The sequence below is a fragment of the Poecile atricapillus genome, chromosome 2, assembly GCF_030490865.1.
Source record: "Poecile atricapillus isolate bPoeAtr1 chromosome 2, bPoeAtr1.hap1, whole genome shotgun sequence".
Classification (NCBI taxonomy): Eukaryota; Metazoa; Chordata; class Aves; order Passeriformes; family Paridae; genus Poecile; species Poecile atricapillus.
In genome coordinates, this window is record NC_081250.1 from 134465515 (window position 1) to 134484840 (window position 19326).

The following is a 19326-nucleotide window of genomic DNA, read 5'->3' on the forward strand; positions in this document are numbered from 1 at the left end:
ACACATTTCTGTATAAAACATAATAAACCCATGAAGTCTAGTGAAAACAATGCATTCATAGCTGAAGTTATTTGTATAAAGCTTTCAAATACTTTTTAACAATTATCCAATCACAGAAAGAGCACAGCTGTTCAGTTCATTAGTGGATAAAATTAAGAACTGAGCTATTATTTTCATTTCAGAGCAAGCCCAAAGACCAAAGGGAAGTAAAAGGCAAAAAATCCAGAATATATAAAAGAAAAAAAAAAAAAAAAGGACAAAGCCAAGACAAAAGACTTCATGATTGATGATTGCAAAGAAAACCAAAAATCTATTCAATACTAACAGAATATTTCATAAGCATAACCTAAGAGGCTAATTAGTTAGTGTGGAAAGAACTATTAAAAAGCCCACAGTTTTTTTTGTGGGTTTTTTTTTTTTTGTGGATTTTTTCATTTTCTAAATTAAATTTATTTTTTCTTACATACAATTTTTGAAGCTATTATCTTTTCAAGCTCCATACTGACACTGGTAATATTCTTGATTTTTAATTAGGTTAAATTAGAACCTTCTTTATCTGGCCTGCACATGCACATTATGTCTCCAGTGGTCATTAAACAGAAACAACACTAAGTCTGAAGTAGTGAACTTCTAAAGTACAGCAGTTTAAAGTTTACTGAATTTATTAAAGTTTGAAGAAGCACAATAAGTTGTAGTTTTATAGAGGTAATCACGTTATGCATGTTGATAGATCTGGAAGAAAAGGCAGCAAGTGTAATATGTTAATATTTTGCCCAAATAGATTTTTTAATCTTGTTGAATGCAGCTAATATTTAGTCACAGTTCCAGATAATCTGTTTCTACTGTGCACCCATAACCTCCACATGGAAGACTTTGAGTCAGAGGGAAGGATCCCAGATACAGGAGTCCTCAGCAAAAGAAAGCTGTGGACCTAGAGTGAGTCCAGAGGATGACCATGAAGATGATGGACCACCTCTCCTATGAAGACAGGCTGACAGAACTAAGGGTGTTCAGCCAGGAAAAGAGAAGGGTCCTGGGAGATCTTAGAGCAACCTTCCAGTAGCTAAAGGAGGCTTATAAAAAAGAGGGAGAGGGTCTTTTTGCATAGGTGGGTATTGATAGGACAAGAAGAATTTATTTAAACTGAAAGAGGACAGATTTAGATTAGGTATTAGGAAGAAATTCTTTACTGTGAGGATGGTGAGGCACTGCAACCATTTGCCTAGAGAAGTTACAGTTGTCCCGTCCCTGGGAATGTTCAAGGCCAGGTTGGATGGTGCTTTGAGCAACCTGATGGAGGGTGTCCTTGCCCATGGTAGGGGGCTTGGAATTTGATGATTTTTAAAGTCATTCCCAACCCAACCCGATTCTATGATGATTCAGGGACTTATTCCAGTCTCCTTCCTTAGTGGATGCCAGAACTGATGTCTACTATTTTCCATGACCAAGAATGAAGTGGTTTGTTTTTCTTACATGATGGCAGTTGAAATGAGGCTGGTTTAAATTCTTATCAGACTTTGTTTGGCTTAGCCATATCTAACGCCCTTTCATTGATGTGATTTGCAGTTTGGAGAAAACCATGGGGTCTAAATTTGTAGAGGTGGTGATGAGCACTCTGTAGGATAATTACTAACTTCAAAGGGAGGAAGCCCTAGAGGAGTCAGATGTTTAGAGTGGGATTACATTACTTCAGTCTTACTCATCCTTTCCATTGTTTCAACCAGTGGAAACTATCCTTCAAAGTAATAATTTGGGTCTTAAGGCACGACTGAACTGGATTTGGCAAGAGGAACTGCAGTCTTAAATCCAAAAGCAATGGTATCTCTGAGGTTCATGAGAGCTGTGAGTCAGATAATCTAACCTTAAGACCTTAAGATAAGCAACAGGATAGGCATGGTTAGATGAGAGCCTCTTCTAAGAGCTTCTCTCTAGCTGTTAGATACAGGTGGAGCAGCAGACAGCTACTGGCTTGAGCAAAAGTGTTCCAAGGAGTACTACACTTTCCTGCCTAAACTTCTGAACACGACAGTTATTCTGTCAAAAGTCAAAATTTATAGCAGACACACACCACTGTGCGTATGTGTGTGTGTATTACATTAAAATATACTGTTATACCTTCTATTCTTCCTTAGGTACTTTAATCTTAATAGTACCTATTTCAAAAAATCCTAGGAGTCATTCTAGTTCTCAGGAATGAGAACTTGCCCCAAATTATATGGTTATTAAAAAATTGTAAGGCCCTCAAAAAGACTTTGCATATGACTTGATTCATAAAACTTGGCAATGCAATAAAGCTAAGACATAAACCGTGTGCTAATATGTTAAGAGTGCCAGGGTTTTGCAGAGCTCTGGATGTCCCCAAGATGAACATGAACCTTTTAGTTCTGAAGTGTGTACAAAATATGCATGTAAATTAGAACTCAAAGCAAACTTAATTTTGTAGTTTGTTTCCATTTACGAAGTTATTTTATAGATCATTCTAGTCTACTCTGACAAAACCACCTTTATTTGAAATCCCATACACAAACTTTTCCTTATTTGTGAAAGCAAATCTGTATTAAACCGCTCATAAGACAGAGTGCATTTCAAGACCTTGTGTGCATTCCTGAAGATGTACCTTAGTATATTCAAGTAATATAAATTAAAATAAAATGTCCTAAATTTAATAATTCAGTATTTTAATTGGACCTTGTGAAAGGTGATATCCTGTAGTGAACAAAGATGTATTACATTTTTGTTTTAGCATTTCCCCATCTTTTAACTAAAATACAAGAAAACGTGAAAAGAAGATTAAGATCATAACATTCACATTCTGTCAACTATTCTTCAGAGAACATATCAATAGTACATTTTACATCTAGTCATTAGAGCTACAGGAATAAATTAAAGCCTGACTGTCTAAATCCCATTTGCATCTTCAATGCATCTCCCATGAATGACAGCAGGAGATTCACAGCAGAAGAGATGCCCTCATATTCCCTGTAGCTACAGATATCAGGGCGTTACAATTAGAATGATCATTTCGAGGAGCACTTCAATATACCAAAAATACATTTAGGACTAGACTCAGTTGTTTTACATTTTAGTTCTTCACTGAGCCAGCCAATTCAGCACTTCATTTTTCCCTTTTAAGCTTTTACTCCTGCTATGTTATGCTGCTTATTTATTGATACGATTTTTTTCATATATTCCTGTTAATCTTGTAGAAGTCTTTTACACAGTCCAAGTGAGAAGTACCACAATAACACTTAAATATTTTCATGGCAATATTCAGAGACTTTTGAGTTAGAGGCTCTATCATGAATTGCAGGAATTAGCAGTGTTCCTCAGAGTGAATGAAACTCCACTAGCACTGGATTTGCCTGAAATCACTCTTGGAACAAGCTTCAGATTTTCTGTCTGTGAAAAGTTCAAGCATTTGATGAAGTTTCACTTGTCTGCAAACAGACATCTGGCTTTTTTCCCCCACTGTAAAAAACTGATAGCGGCTAATAGACAAAAGGATTTTGTTTGTTTGCTGCAGAACAGCTGTTCCTAATCTACCTTGGACTCACACTGGTATTGCAGTATCAAGGAGGATGTAAGCAGACAAACAAGAGGACAGTGAGATCCTGAAGGGCAGATTTTCAAAACCAGAAAACCCAGTAGTAGTGGATTCAGATGAAATTTGATGCAATATCAATGTAGTTCACTGCAGTCATTTATTACTTTGTCCTTTAGCTCCAAATGTGCAGAATAGTTTACTACTGAGCCCGCATAATTGTATTGTAGGAGGTATCTGGAACTCCTGGAAATGATGGCAGCAGAGATTGTTTTCATGAGAACTAGCATGTGAGGCTCTTAAAATTCAGAAAGACATTTTGTTGTTTTTCACAGTTACTTGTTTATTCATGACTGTCCAGTGCCAAAGGGTAAAGACGCAGCCTCTGTCAGCACTAAACCCTCTATCAGTGTCCCTGATGACTGGACTGTGTTACAGAAAGCCAGCTTGCTGACACTGCTGCACCCATCTCTCATTTCACTCCCACTGTGAGCCCTCCTCCCCCTCCTTATTCATTACAGATCTAGAGCTGAAAGGATAAAAATTGAGGGGAAGCTGTATTTCCTCACACATAATCTGTGTGTCCAGAGACAGTGTACACTCTGGCCATGCTGTTAATCTCTAAGTGCCCAGAACAGATACAACTTTCTAGAGAACCTGCTGTAGATAGTAAAGAGAAGATAAAACGCCCCCAGTTGCTTCCTTGGAAGACTTCAACTTCCTAGCCTGAATGTGGACATAAAGTGCAAGAACAAATCCTGGCAATTTCTTTCTGTAGGAGGAGATAAAATCTGATGAAAAGAGGGACAGAACTATAAAACTTCATCCCAGCATTCTGAGGCATCAAGAAACCTATCAAGACCACCTCCCATTCAGCTGCTGTTGGGCTGTTTGCAGGCAACATTCTGGCTTTTCCTGGCCAGTCCCAGTACAGACACGGTGCTTGTTGCTCTAAGGATTGACGTGTTCTTGACAAAGGAAAGGTCACTGTAAATTCCACATATTTCTGCAAATTTTCTGTTGACTCTTAGTTACTCATTTCATGCTCTTCTAACTAGTAGTGCAGAGAAGTGCAACTTTCAGATTTCAGTTTGCTGACTTCTTCAGCTGCCCATTTACCAGACCTAGACTAAACTTTCCCAGACAGTTCTGCATAGTATAATCCAGCCTACCTGTAAAATCTACTTAGCTCTGTGACAACTTGTGACATTTAGGCTTTGCCAGAAAAGAAAAAAAGGAAGGCTGTGGACATGATTTCTGAACCTGAGAGAATTTCAAGCTCTCAGGGGCTTATTGTTCCCAAGGGAAAGTCTTTTGAGAACTGTTCACTCTCAAGGATTGTTTGTGTAAATAAAGTTTTACTTTCCCAAAACAAGACACAGATGTTCTGAGAGTGTTTTCTCTCTTGTCCCACCAATGGGATGAGGGAGGTGTTGTTCCTTCTACCAATCAGAGTGACCTGATTGGAACAGCTTATAAAAAGAGTTGTAACACCCTGGAATAAAGGCTTTCTTCACCTCACGAAGAAACCTCTGTGTGGCTGTGATTTCTTGGAACCTTCGCTCTATAATTCATGTCCTCTAGTGACAGAAGGCCAAGAGTAATAGAAGATTGGAGTGCTACTGACAGGACATCCATGGAAGCTGGCACAGACTGGCACTAAATCAAGAGATAACTTCTTGACCCTGCTCCAGTTATCCTCACTGACCTTGTAAAAAACAGGATTTTTCTGAGTCTGAGTTTCCAAGGTAAAGAATGAAGTAATATTCTTTTACCCACCATTTTCTTTAAACTCTGAAGATTTTGATGGTGGATGTCTCACTGCAAAAATGTACAGTGCCCATAGTTCCAGGATTCTGATTTTAAGAATGCTACAATGTGTTTAGGAAACTGAATTGAAAAACTGTCTTTGTAAAATATAACTAAAATTCATGACATGTATATCTGGAAATCCAGCAGCCTCTTAGTATAACTCATTAGTAAAAAGCCTATTCATCTGCCTTCTTTTAAAAAACCAAGAATAGTAAAAAAGCAAAAGACAGATCCATGAAGCAGAAATTCACAGAGAGTAGAGATGCAAAGGTAAAGCCTCTGATCCATTTTACTGCAGTCATTAAGGTTCATTTCTTAGGAAATTCTTCCTATGTGTAGTTGTACACCAAACACCTGGAAATCTCTTGAGTGAAATTTATAGTTGCAAATTGCTTGCAAATTAGATTTCACTGGAATATCAAGCGGCCCTCCCTTCTTATTTTAATTCCTCCAAGAAATGCCTTAACCCACATAAGGAATATACAAACATTTTTGATATATGTATATATATATACATGCATAATTCATATGTTGCATGAAAAAGTACTTTAAACTGCAGTGCATTTAAAAGGGAATAAATTTTAGCAATGGATGCACAAACAGCCTTTATTCTGTATTTGTACTTGCTCAATATATAGGACTCTCCATATATTAAAGGAGTATTTATTCTCCTACTGTTCTACTTAGGTTGCTAGCAGATAATTGTCCCGTTATCAAATGGTTTATTTTTTTCAACCTTTTTCTAGTCTGTTCAACAGACTGCTCAAAACCTGCATGTCTGGGGTAGAAACCCCTTGACTAATAATTATAATTAAGTAATGAAGATTATGCCACTATATCTGGTGATTTGGCAGGTAAGGGAATACATGAAGAAACAGAATATATAAGGATGAGCCAGTCTAGAAGATATGCATCCTGTAGTCTTCAGGGTATTCACTAATAAAATTAATGTATGACTTGTAATTATGTTCTGTAAGTTAAAGGAGAGCCAGCATTATATCTAAGGGATTGGAAATGAAAAGATAGACTGATTAATTTTTTGGTTATATGTAAAGAAATAGTAATAATTACAATTTGCTAAACATACCTTGAACTATCATAAATTTAATTAAGATCATAAATAAGAACATCTCTAAGTATCTACACTAATGAGGATTAATAACAATTCAAAGGATGTAGATGCAAAGGCATATGGCACCTTAATGTTTTAGGTCAGAATTTCACTAAATTATTAGATACACCTATAAAATCTGATGGGACTTGACAAGTTGTGGAAAGAGGAGAAATTCCATAGTCCACAGCAATATGAGATTGAGATCACAGATTCCTGGAAAATTCTGACTTGGAAGGGACCTGTGAGGATCAAGTAGAATTCTTAAATAAATGGCCTGTATGGATATTGAACCTAAAACCTTGCTGTTATTAGCACCATACTCTAACAAGCTGAGCCTAGTTAAATACAGAGACAGCCTTCATTAAAAAAAAAAAAAAAAGAAAAAAAAAAAAAGAAAAAAGAAAAAAAGTATTTTATTCCAAAGTTGATAAAAATTTTCAAGAAAACTTTCCAGTTAGCTTCAAAAAGCATGGGTGGAATTCTACATGAATTTGAAGTCAAGAACAAAAGACCCATGAACTCCTGTGGGAGGCAGACAATATTTTATACTTTTTTATTCAACATAAAGTTTTTGCACTGCCCTTATTGCTGTGGTCTCAGTATTTTGCAGGGCATTAGGGTGATGACTGCCATCTATCTGCCACTCAGCTGCTCCCTTGGGGCAGAAGTGAAGGTGTGCTGGGTGGTGCACTTTTCTCCAGATTTGAAATGGAAAGACCCTGCTAGGTTACTCCTGTGTAAGTATGAGAAAACAGCAGTGGATGTGGATGCAGGAGGTGAAGTATATCTGGAATCAGGCACATATGTTCTGTGGCTACCACACGGATTTGGCCACTGAAATGAGCTCTGTAATGATGCCAATGTAGAGAGGCTGCCAGGATGAAGGTCTAAGTCCATGTCCGTACATCTCCTCACCAGTTTGGCCTTATGACTCTTATACCAAGGTCTGAGCAGTGCTAGCAATGAGGAGCTGCAGGGGTAAGGGAATTTGCAATGACATTGCATGTTCATGGCGTTATACTGCCAGTCTTTCATCTGCTGGGCTATCTGACCTATATTTCATCCTGTCCAAAGTAGTTTAATTTCTAAGAATCTTCTTCTTTGTACATTTTTCTTCAGAAGAGTAGCTTGTACTGATTATCGTGCAGGACCTCTGAGTTTTATCAGAGGTGGAGTACTATCTACGTTTATTTAGCTTGCTCAGCAAACAGTCCTTTAAGAGTAATTATTGACAAATTGAAGAAGTCAAGTTAACTGTTGCATGGATACAAAGGGATCACACTGTCTCAATCAGAGAAATACTGTTTGAAACAAAACATCATCAAAAACCAATAAATTGAATAATGTAAAGCATCTGTTACATAACCCATTTACCATTTGGTCGACTGTCATAATTCTTAAGGAAAAAAATAAAACAAAACAACAAATGCAAAATGCTGCTGTAGCTGGTCACTGGTAGAATACAGAAGATAGAATTTCAGTAATCAGATGATACAAAATTATGGAAATAAAAAAATAAAATGAAATGCTCATTCCTTAATTTAAGTAGAGTCTAATGGTATCCAAATGACAATGTCTGAAATTACATCTTTCGAATTAATACTGAGTTTAAACAGTGTGCTTAGAGATTATATTGCTAACTCTAGGGAATACCTAAATAACAGATCAGTCATCTGCTATTTTATTTGAAGAGTACTGATTATACATCTCATGCGGCATTTCCTCAAATACTCTTCTTCCTTGATCAGAAAACAAAGAAAACAGATGTGACTTTTTCCAGTGTATCAGGCAACATTTTATAAAAGAATCCAAGGCTGAATAATCAAAAAAGTCCCATTACAAATGCAAGAAAATTAAACTCCATCATATTTTGTTGTTACAATTATGAAAACATTTGCCTCGTGTGTCATGCACTTCCTGCAGGAAAAGACCAAATTAAGTATTATGTAAACAACAACAGTGTCCTTACCTGTAGGAAAGCTAGGAAAAGTCACACCATGAAAATTTTCAATGCAAAGAAGCTGTTGAGGTTGTTTCCTCCCCTTCAGTCATGCACTGTATTTTAAAAGTCAGCATTTTTAAAACTGGCAGCTACAGTTAAATCTTAGTTACTATATTAGAATAACAAATAATTTCAGTATCAAAGCTATAACTCAGTCTTTTGACTACTACTAAATATTGATATTTTAGTTGTGAAATAAGGTCTGGGTTTCTTTGGATAGCTGTTCAAATTACAAAAAATTCTGTTCATTAAAAATGCACATAATGGCAACAGACTCAGAACAGTATCAAAGTAACACCACAGTTAGGATTTTAACTTAAATTCTTTAATTTCCTTCTATAAACAGTAAAATGTTAGATGCTAATGCTTAAAAATAATAAAAGAATTTTTTTGTAACTATAGGTCATTGATACTAAGCAATACCAAGCAAGATATTTACTTCAATTCTGTTGTTGAAGTTTTACCATGGACCAGCAGAAGTCTCTTTGCTTACCTAGGAAAGTTCACATTCACCCTTGCTTTAAACTCTTCAATATTTTCTTTTAAATGGTCCAATTTTGTTTCCTAAAAATCTGGATCTATAAAACTTTTACATAAAATTAAATAGCCCCTATTGGTATATTTTGAGTGCTGGGGAACTCAGAACTGTAAGCAGTGATGGTCCATACGAAAACTTCATCTGTGACACTGGGACATGCACATTTCTTCACAAACATGGTATTGATATTCCTTTCTAAATTCACATGTGAAAAGGATCTTCCTATTCATTTTGAGGGGATGCCTTGTGTAATGTGAGCATGAACATATATGAAGAAATTCCATAAACACATCAAATGGAACAGGCAGTATTGTACTTTTCTTATAGTTTCTGCAGGTGATAGCCATAATATGCACAAAATGAAACAAATATTCACAGGGCCAGATGGCAGGATGGCCGGGCCAGAGCACAGCTAAGCCTCATGGACCAGCAGATGGACTGACAGCAGATATGTGCATCTTTTATCCAAGGCCATAGGGAAGAAGGACAGGAGGGCAGAGCCATCACCTCAAAGAGCCATGTCTGCAGTTGTGTGGGGAAGGAGAATGCTGAGCTTCCAAGGTAAAAGTCACTGGAAAGGACAGCTTGGAAAACATGAGGAAGTGAACTGGATATTTGGTCTTAAGTCCACAGAAAAAGGACACTGTGTAGATTCCATTGTAAATAAACTTAATTTCTCTACAGAAAGACCTTGTTGTAAAATCAATTTCCCTTACCAGCAGACTAATTGAGCACAGCTCTGAATACTGGCTAAACACCTGAGTCAAAAAACAACAAGATAAAGCTTTAAGCATAGTAGAAAAGTTACTAAAAGAATCTTTCCAAGCCTGTTCTGAAACATCACACAACTTTTTTCTTCTTCAGCCTTATCCCCAAGTCTCACTGTTCTCAGAGGTTCTTTCTTGCTACTAGTATTGAAAAGCATAAGCACAAGAAATAATCTGCCTTTCTACAGAAGATTTCTTTCAATGCTTCTTCAGATTTCAAAGCAAAATCCAAATACAGATGATGTGGAAAAATCACCTCTACCAAATGGGAAATTGATGACAAATAAATAGGTGGACGCATAAAAAGAAAGCTTATCTCTTACTAAACTTTATCTTTGCTTCAGTGTAGAAGGCATATACCAGTCCGCACTGTTTTAATGGAGAGGTATTCAAAAGCCTGTGTTGGCACAGAAAAGTGAAGAATCAGGAGAGATTCCAGCTAAGAAGTGGCTGGACTCATTATCAACTTGCTGCCTCCAGCTCCCACACCCCAAAATTGTCCCTGTGTATCTAATGTCATTATGCAAAAGCAAAAGACTTTCTTCTGTAACACCCCAATACACAGTTATGCTGGGGAACTTAGAAGATGCTGTGTACATAAATGTGCATATGCCTTTTTGATAAAGTCTTGAAGAAATATTATTAAATAAGCCTGTATATCCTTGTGCTTTATGCCAAAACTGAGCAGACTATCATATAGCAGTCAAAAGAGTGCAACAGAACACATAGGGATCTAATAGGAACAAAGGATCTCCCACATACAGATGCGAGCACTAAGGAACTTCACCATGTGCAGTGAAATTAATCTGTATAATTTAGGCAGTTTATGTCTTTTAGTGTTTAAATCTATGGATAAGTCTTCAATCTTGAGACAATTGTATAAAACTTCATTTGTAATGAGTGTTGTTCATTTGACTGCATGAAAGTATATTTCATTAATGAAACACTTCCTCTTATTCAGAATCATGTATTTTGAGTTTGGGGCCATGGATAAATTACAGTGTATACAAACTAAATGAAAGTAACATTTGCACTGTGAATGATTTTCTTTCCCCTCTTGCTGGAAACATTCCCTCCCGCTCTGCTAGTAACCATAAATCTTTCTATGTCCTGCACTGTTAACTTTAATAAGAAGTACAGCACAGTAGCCAGTGCTGGCTTTCACTTACTGTAGCTGAATGTTAAGCAGCATTGCAAAATGTTAAGTTTCAAGATAACTGAATAGTTTTTGTAAGTCTTTGTATTAGGCTTCCATGGTAAGATTTTGGAAGTAGGAAGGCTATAGGGTAAGCTTCTATAAGAAGCTGTTAGAAGCTTCCTCTACGTCCAATGGAGCCAATGGCAAGCAGCTCCAAGATGGACCTGCAACTGGCCAAGGCCGAGCCCGTCAGTGACAGTGGCAGCACCTGGGGTAACAGATTTAAGAAGGGGAAAAGGCCTGTGCAGCTACAGATGGAGCCTGAAGGAGACTGTGACCCTGTGAGACACTTATGCCAGAACAGCCTTCTGACAGGACTTGTGTCCTTGGGGGGAGCCCACACTGGAGCAGCCTGTTCCTGAAGAACTGCACTCCATGGAAGGGAACCACACCAGAGGTTGTGGGAAGGAATCACTTTGGAGAAGTTCATGGAGGACTATCTGCCATGGGAGTGGCCCCACATTGGCACAGAGAAAGTGAGGAGTCCTTCCCTGAGGAAGAAATACCAGCAGAGACAATGTGTGGTGAACTGATGCCAGCTTCCATTACCTGGGGGAAATTGAGAGTTAACAATACATCTCATCTCCCTCTAGACATTCCAATAGGAAAATACTAATTTACTAATAACCTCATCACAGCTGCCTTGCTTTCCATTTTCTGTTTCAGACAGGAACATATACACTGACACCATGCATTATTGATGGAAAAGTATTTGGGATTTCTTTCAGCAAACCTTCTGCTTACAAAGCTTCATCCAAGAGAGGGAGAAAACTTGTGTTCTTTAGGGCATGAAACCCATATAACAGAATTGCATAGCTTTTTCATATTATCTTGTTAGTAATGTTCCAGTGCTTTGTAGCTAAGTTCCTAACCACAGATATCTATAGCCTGACTTCTGAAAAAATATTACTTTGGTTCTTTTAACACTGTCAGCAGCAATGAGAGGATGTGTTTATACTGTTGGATTGAATTTCTCACAGGAGTTCTAGTCCACAATCATCCATATCGCCTATGTGTTGATATGTCTGCAAGGAAAAGTTTGGAGGCAGGCAGATGGTTCCAAAGCAACCACAAGTGGTCACAGCTGACAAGATTCCAGCTGGGATTCCAGCTTGGCCACGTGCTCTGCCCCCTCCTTGCTATGTGCCACCAAGTACAAGGCACCATAACAGTGCCCAGTGCTGTGACATGCAGCGCTGAGGTGAGCAAGTGTCACCTACTCACTTCTGTTGCAACAGCAGCAAATGTGGTGAGGATGAGTGTTGTTTCCCTACAAGTAATGATTTGGTTGCACAAATCTGTCCCAGGCCTGGTACATACAGGTCAGGAAACTATTTCACTTTGGGGAAAAAAAAAAACAAAACCAAACAGAGTGAAACATCCTCGTTTCCCTGAAACAAATCTTCAGTCTTGAGTAGCTCACCAGATTACCTTGCTACTAAGCTGGTCCTCATCCTTTACTAAGTGTCTATGACCAAATCAGATCATCTAACCTGTCTGTATCAGTTTCCAAGACACAGAAGAAGTTTCTTCCAAGCCCAGTCTGTGGCCATGGCAGTGACGCTTTTCCTCCAGTCCAGGATAAGTCAAAGCTCAGCTGCCTGGCCTAGCCAGCATTATGGCATTACTCTGCAAGTGAGCTGATGCAGGTATGCTTGCTGCTGGTGAGGGGAGCAAGGCTGAAAGGCAGAAAATGCCATCATTAGAGAAAGGACATGCTCTGCATACACTTGCTTATGGAGGGTGTACTGACAGCCAGTGGCCAGAGCTGAGTGCCTGGGATTAGGAAGACTCTCCAAAGGACTACCCCCTCTCCCAGTCTCCACCACATATGCATTTTTGCTGTTCTCCCTTCATCCACCCAGCAGTAAAGCAAGCAGTGTGAAGGGGTTCTACACTCAACTAGTCACACTTGCAGCTCCTCAGACCTATACTGCAAATCTACTCCTCATCTATCAGTCATGTAAATAGGCAAATTTCAAGCCTGGTTAGTTGCAGGCTGTGGTTAACAGCCTGTAGTAGTTATAACACTCCAGACTAGATCACATTTTCTTCCAGTGTGGGTAAATGTGATATTAAGTAGAGGTACTATAATCAGAATACACCACCACTTCACTAGTCACAATGCCCATTTTGCCTTCCAAGGACTCATGAAGGAGCCATGGGTTCTCTAATCACATCTCTCAGTGTAGGTCAAGGATTAAGATAGATAGTCAGACAGACAGACAGTAGGGTTGGTACCATTAGCATTGTGCCTTCAGGGAGACAGCTGTATCTGCCAGGAAACCAGGTGTTGCAACCTGGGGCCAGAGATCTTTTCCAGGCAATTCTCCTGGATCAAGGCCTGCAGAAAAATTAGCACAGTCTTGACAAAGGAATGTGAGTAGTGACCTGGCAGGAGCCCGACTTCTAATGTAGAGTCTGTCCTCTTCTCTTTTCCAACATATTGGGAGGCAGAGGAGAGTGAAGATTTTTTTCCTGGGAGACTTTGTGGCTGTAAGTACATGCTCAAAATGACAGAATGAAGAAATGAAAAATGTGACACAAAAAATATGAACATCAGCACTAAGTTTCTGTGCCTGATTTTTGTCCATTGCTGTTAAACTGCCCATAATCAGAGAAGATGTGTCACATCATGTCTGCAGGTTCCGTAGCACCCAGCTGCCACAGCCACACAGCAGTCTCTGTCAGAGAAAGCATGCAAACCCAGAGGATGGGAAGGAACCCAGCATTTGGACCTGTTGAGATCTGAAAGAGTAACAGGACACAGTAAGCATATGTTCTGGAAAACACAGACCTGATTTCCACAGGGAGCATTTAAAAATATTTCCAGGTCAAGATGGACAGGGAAGGATAATGAGATTTTTGCCTTTGGGGTACAGGTACCTCAAAAAGAAAAGTAAAAAGCAGTGGTCCCTGTGGATAGGGCTATTCCTCCAAGAGGGACAGATACATCTTCTCTGTGATGTAAAAGGCAGAGGTTTTCCTTTTGCTGCTCTGTAGCAGATTTGCCATGGAGCAACTCTTTTGCTGTATTGAAAATATCACTCTTTGGTTTTACATGGGAGTCAGCTCCTGGCAGAAGGCGAGGATGCTTTCCTCCTCTTGAGGTTTTCTGCACATTGTGGGCTGTGTTAGATGTGGCAGGACAAGTGATCTCACTAGTGCATTTTGATTTTCCTATTTTAAAAGTTCAAAGAACAGATGAGTCCATCCTTGATTGGAAGTTTTGGCCAAATATTTCTTAAACTGTGTTTTCAGAACTATAAAATATGTTAGGACTGTTCCAAAATCCAATCACTTCAGTGCTTGTCTACTCATGGAGCTAAGTGGCCAAAAGTTCTGGCAATAGAAGAAGATACAGGCACTGAAATTTGTATGCAGAGGGGAAACCTTTCTTTATGAGTCTAATGGTATGCATTTGGTTCTGCTGTTTGTGCGCTCAGAAATAAACAAACCAAAAAAGTGAATACATAATGATGGTTGCTCCTGATGTAGAGGTATGAGTGGTCAAGTGCATGGTTGCAGCAGTGTCTGGCAATGCCTCATTACCCAGTGGAGTTCCACCCAGGGATGGCTCTCCAAAGCTCCTGGCTCTCCAAAGCTGCTCTCCAAAGCTGCTGACTGCATAGAGAAGGTTATCAGATGGCCTAACCTGCATTCATTCCATTTAACATTGAGGAAAAGGTAAGTATTGGTGAGTTGGGAGCAACTATCAGTCAGAGGTCTCATGAGTGACCACAGCTGTCAGCTGTGGTATCACTAGGCAGCATGGTCATGCAGGTGCTTAACAGTCCAGTGAAAGCTGAAATCATATATTGATCATATTTCACATGCTTAATCTGATTATTGCATTATAAATGTCTACTTTACATATCTTGCACTGCTAGATCATTGAAGCCTTTCAAGCAACAACAAAATAATTTCAAGAATGCAATAAGAAACAAATGAAATTACAGCAGGGCTTCTGCTGTGACTGTAATTAAATTTCTCACTGAGTGTGGTCAGCTCTTCCTCTCTTGGTGGGGAATGTGAGACAGGACCTGCCCTTTGCTCTGTGAACAGATGAAGGGCTTGTAGGGTAAATTGTTTCTGGTGACGACTGCTTTTGGCTCACCAAAGATACTGGGATTCAGAAATCTTCTAATTACATAAATGGTGAATTGGAGCACTGGCTGTCCTTCTACTGTTAGAGAGGGTGTCAGTGTCACCACCTCTTGCTAATTCCCCGCATTATACAGTTCATGTAGATGAAGGCAGCAAAGCATTTCCTTTACCTCAAGCTATGAAATAATTGGAAGTACAAAAATTTAAATCCCTTGGTGCTGGAGGGAGGGGTGAAGTCAGTGGAAGAGCTGAAGGTGGGCAAAAGGTGGGTAAGAGATGGGCAGTCAAGCTGTCTTTTAACAGTCTCAAAACTCATTCAGTTGTAAATCAGATGACCTTTGTGCTACTTTTCAATTTACTTTTCATGGAGAGATTCAGAAAACCCAGTAGCCTAAAGCAAAACTTAGCAAGCTAGGCTGCAAGTCAAGGCTTGCTTATTATAACCTTTACTCATAAAGACCGTCTTCACGTTCTGAAATGGTTTTCTGTTGCCAATTGTCAGAGACTGAAATGTTATGTCATGGCGTAAACATTGTTATGAGGGACTTTTGCCCATGAGGACAAAACTGTATAAAGAAGGTGTGATCACCAAAGCCCTCTCCTCCCTGAAGATGCCTCCTAAGGGGAACTCTGAATGGTAAGTTTAGCCTCCTAAGGGAACTTGAGATAAGACAGAGGTGACAATATTTTTCAATCATCTCAGGTCTAGGAAAAACAAGGCTGAGGGAGAAGAATGCATCCACAAGAAAGCCAAACCCAGCAGCTGTCCTGAAAACCATCCCTGTCTCAGTTCCATGGGGTGGAGGAAGCCATAGCCCTCAGGCTCTCTGTTGAGGGCAGGTTTGCACCCCCACAACCAAGGTGAGAGGAGGAGAGTTTTGGGTGTGTGGCATAACCTCAGGTCACAGACACTGAACATCCATCCTCCCTTACACAAACAGGCTCAGCTGTAAAACCCCCTACCCCTGAAAGGCCATATCTACAGGGCATTCATGTGAAGAACAGCTGAGGGGGTGTCATAACCCATCAAAGACCCCCCAAAATGCTCCCCAGACTTATTCCTGAGGCCTTGCACCAGAGCACTGCACATCATGCAAAGAGATTAAACAGATCCAAAGTCTGTTACCAGAGAGTGTCAAAATGGCTTGTCCCTCTCTGGGGTAGTACCTGGGCATTTTCTGGCTTAAATGTGTATTAATCCACCAGACTCTATGTTTTTGGGGAAGGACCCTCACCACCAAGAAGATTGGATGGAGAGGATCAATGGGACATTGTTTGGATCCGTGGAGTGGCAATATTTTCTACTTAATCTGTCTCTGTCACTTTCTTTCTGTCCTGCCACCTCTTTTTTTCTTTCTTTCTCTCTCTTTCTCTCTCCCTCTCTCTCTCATTTACTTTTAAATAAAATCTGTACTATTGACTTTGGCATATGGTCTTCTTTGCACTTCAGTTCAGGCAGAGATATTTCTAATAATTTAAAGAACTAGATCAAAATACGTATGTTGTATGTATTTTCCAACCAGTGGAGAGGATACAAAACTTGTCAAGAAAAGCATAAAAATCATGAACAGTAATTGAAAGGATGCAGTTTACAATAGGCTGCATCTTGGTCCCTGAACTTAGCAGAAAAATTTACTTCTGTTAAGTATTAGCTTCTGGTTCATGAACCACTCTTTGATTATATCATCTTCTAGACTTAACTGAGAGTCAAGTTATAGAGGGCAGCATAATGGTATAAAATGTGACGGGTATTGTACATGGAAATCTTCATTGTAAATGTTATGAATGGGATAATGCAAAAAGATGTAAGGTAAACACAGAAATTGTTTGAAAAGTTCTATAAGGAGAAACTCTGAGTAATAGGATGAAAAGGGAGGCCAGCTGCAGATGGATGCAGAGCTGGCTGCATTTACTCCATGCCAGAGGGAAGACAAGGCCCAAGGAGGTAAAGCTGCAGCAAATCCAGGATGGGAGATTATAAGCACCTATAAATAAGCCATGATCTAAGAACTGCCTAATAGGATGTGAAGGGTGAAGTGTGAGCTTGATTCCAATTCAGTTGGAAAACTTTAAAATTGCAGTAATAATTCCAGCATCCACTTCAGAATTGAAGTTCAATGGAGCAACACATTATTAATTTCCCTCCTTTTCTGTACATCTTCTTTCCCCAGTGTGCTACCATTTCTATGAGTTCACTTTCGAAGCACCCTCCTGTTTCAGCAATATTTCTTTTGTTTCCATCATCTTTCCTCCTCCCAAGTTTTTTTTTTGTCCTTTTGCTTTTTCCTAGCTCCCTGCCATTAATTTCTATCTATTTCTCCTCTTACCTTGCTTAGTCCCATGTCTCTCTTTACCAGTTCAGTCCTAGTAAATTCTTGCAGATAAAAAACATATGTTAGATTCATCACTGGCTGCTGTTTTTAAATGCAAGTCCTGATTTCAGCAGACAGAAGCCTTTCATTGGCATCATGCTAGAATAATGACACAGGTGGGGAAAGGGAATTGCACTTCCAATATTTAGTTGTTAAAATTACAGACTCGGTGTTACGACCTGTCCCTGAAGGTGAGGATAACTGAAGTTCTTTTAAATAGATTCCCTATTTAAAATAGGTAGATTAGAGTGAAATAACAGTGAATGATCAGTGTTTAAATATATATATGTGTAGGGTTTATTTTAGAACAATTTGGTTGCAATAGAAAGGAGATATGTAGCCATTTTGGTAATTTTTCCCTATAGTAATATAACAATATAGAAGTGTAAAGATATCACTTAAGAAAATATATAAAGATAAGAAAGAAAAAGAAAGGATAGGAGTAGATTGTGGAGGGGAAAATATCACCACCTGTGGATCCAGAAACGAGACATGATCATTTCAATTTCGATGTTTGCTTGTTGAAGTGGTCATTAAAATCTTGATCCATTGGGGTAGGGGAGGCCCATGAAACACAGATTTCAATGGGTTAATATAAATTCAGGTTTATGTGGGAATGCCCAGGTACCTCTTGCGGGGGCAGTTTTACACTGCCTGATGTAACTCTGTAGATCTGTTGCAGCACTGTGGATGCACAATCCTCTGAGGTGCAAGGCCTCAGAAATTGTGTCTGAGGGCACTTTGGGGGCCTTTGATGGTACATGACACCTTCTATGACATGACAGCTGTCTCTCACACCAGCCAGCATAGTTGAGCCAGTTATGCCCCATCAGAAGAGATGAATACCTTCAGGTCTACATGAGAATGTCTTGGTACTTCCATGGAGGGGAAGTTTTGGAACTGAGACAGCTGTGTAAGGGAGGAAATTGGCTTGGTAAAAAGCATTATCCCACCTAGTAGCATCTGTTTCTTATTGGCCCTCTCCCTTATGTGGTTCAAACCCCAGCTTGTTACTGAACAAAGGTTGGTTTTGGTGACCATCTTCTGGTGAAGAGTGCTCACCCCCTCTGTCTTGTGCAGACCAGAGATTTCACCGCCATACACAAAAACCTCTTCTCCCCACTTTTGTTTGGCATGCAAATCTGGCCTCACCAAAACACCCCGTTGCTTTTGCAAATGGCTGATTGTTTGAGTCAATAACATTTCAGTCTCCCAGTCGATAAGGCTCAAAAAGAGTTAAAACTGCAGTTAGTTCTGCATCATGCCCTTATGTATGCAGAGTTGTTTCCCCTCTCTACAACACCTCCAGCATATGGGGTCAAGGTGCTGGACGACAGCTGCAGTTCAAAGCGGGAGGACATTTATGAGACTGAGAGACATCTTTTCTAGAGCGACTGACTGCTTGCCACAAGAGCAGCACTACTCTAGAATTTGGGGTTAAATCAGGAGACACTCAACTGTGACCAAGGCTACCAAATGTCTGGGGTTTGCACAGACTTGATAGTTTTTCCAGTCCCCAAAATCTTTCTGGGTGAACAGCTGACACATGAAAGCCCTTTGATGACAAAATTGTCTGTACTATACTTTGTTGTCCCAAGTGATGTTGGGCTGATGCTTCTCTTAGTGCTCTTACACAACAGAAAGATCATATCCTCTGCATTTGGCAGCACAGATCCTAATCCTGACCATAAAGACTGTCTATCAAAGTTTTCCCTCAGCCAAAAGACCAAGTGGTTAACAATGAGGAAAACAATAACAGTTCAGCTGTAAACAATGAAGAGGTGTTCCAATGCCCCAAGGATAACCACAGTGTACTATTTGGACTATCCAAAAGCATCAGGCAACTGATGGCCCTGGTGCAGGGACAACCCTAAA